Below are 1,901 nucleotides of genomic sequence, written 5' to 3' on the forward strand. Positions count from 1 at the left end.
AATTGTTACTAATTCACTAGACATTATTTGGTAAATTTCAACAAAGATAAGAAAGCAATTCAAGAATGAGGCAGTTTTTAAAAGAATAACAAGAGTCAATATGCTATTTTTTATTATGTTGTTCAATATTCTTTTATGGAACTCCAATATGCTTTATGTAACTAATTCAGTTTGGTAGATTGATTAATGAATCCTATTTTGTAATTCTAACTCTTGGCTTTTTGTTTCCGTCTAGCTTCTTCATGTTAAACTTGTTCTAATGTTATTCTACCACTTTCTATAAGAAAAAGAAAGAAAGAAAAGAAAGTCATGAATGTTCTAATGGCCAATTCCCTTTTGTAACCAACTGACCAAGGTAGCCTTTATGTAAGTTACCTCCTAAGCGTCACAGTTTTATCTCATATAATTACTTATATCTGCTATAGCTGTTTAGTTTCTAGTTATTCATTTTTTTTACCAAATATATTAATTAAACAAAACGATTACAACAAAGTGGCAGGCAAACGGACAACAAGCTGCGCCGCAACCCCTTTTGAATAGCAAAGTCAATCATACTAAAAACGAAGCTTTGGGACCTATGAGCTGAAGAGGTTTCTAGTTAATCATGTTCTTCGGGTCTTTTTGTGAGTAGAATGTGTTATGTTTTATTCTCTAAAAGTAGGCTGGAAACATATTTCATGTGATTTCGGCTAAAGCCCAAAAAGGCCCAACAATATATTGACGCTTGAAAGTTGAAATCATAGCCTTTGAACTATCATTCAAACTGAATTCAATAGAAACACTGATAACTACAGCAATATATAAACTTAAATAGATTAACATGAGCACTATAAACTCAAAAGTTACATACAAATTAATTAGCTAAACCAGTAGCAATAATATTATTATTCGAAGCTATAATACTTCTTCAGACTTCACACACCCTACAAAATACAAAACAACATCTTATCATTCCAACTTATAACTCTAGTTCAAAAGCACCCATGACACCAACATGCCTTCTACCGAGCCTATGCTAACAATGCCTGTGCTTGCCTCTCATACCTAAATCCATTGGCTTTCGAGTTATCCGCAGACCAAACAAAGATACCATTGAGCTTTCCCTGACTCTTGAGCTTCTCACAAGCCGTAAAGAACCCGTTTTCAGGCTTCAAACCACCACTCGAATCCGTGCTGAAACTAACCAACACCTTACCACCATTATAGTTAGACAACTGTGTATTAAAATGACTCAAAAACTGAGCCTGCGTGGTACCCCTATCATATGCATAAAACTGAAAGTTAACATAATCAAAAACACGCCCGTAACTCCTCCACAACGCCATGTAATGGCGCTGCACGTCTCCATCATCATATGGAGCAATCGAAGCAAACGAAATGACTCGATTGTTTTTTAAATTCGTCACAAGCCGACCTATGCACTCGGCAAAGATATTAGGTGTAGCATGAAAATGTTCATAGTCTATATCAATTCCATCTAAATTATATTGTCTTATAACACTAGTGAGTGAAGAAACAGCATTAGACACCCATGTGTTAACCGAAAAGGCGGTGAAATTAACCGGCTGATCGTTCACACTATCACCTCCAATGCTTAAAGCTACTTTTACGTTCGGATGTTGGCGTTTGATTGCGAGAACTTGTGATGGACCGAGGTTTCCCGTGTCCCAAAAGACATTGAACTTGCCGTTTGTGGGTTTTGGGGATGATCCGGAAGTGAAGTCGATACCGACAGAGAGAATGAAATGGACTTGGATATTAGGGTTTATGGGTACATCAGAAAATCGAACATTTGCAAAGTTGGCACCTATGTATTCACGAAAAACAATGGCTTGTGTAAGGATTTGAGTGGCATGAACATGAAGAATGATTAGAGCGAAGAAAAGCTTCCAGTCGCTCAT

General features: G+C 36.6%; 1 pseudogene; it reads right to left on the reverse strand.

Annotated features, from left to right (window-relative positions):
• Positions 1-797: 797 nt before the first annotated feature.
• Positions 798-1,901, reverse strand: LOC143557975 (chitinase 2 pseudogene; annotated as a pseudogene).

Source organism: Bidens hawaiensis, unplaced genomic scaffold (genome assembly GCF_021521415.1).
Source record: "Bidens hawaiensis isolate Kalapana, Puna unplaced genomic scaffold, B.hawaiensis_p1.1 tig00019312_1, whole genome shotgun sequence".
NCBI lineage: Eukaryota > Viridiplantae > Streptophyta > Magnoliopsida > Asterales > Asteraceae > Bidens > Bidens hawaiensis.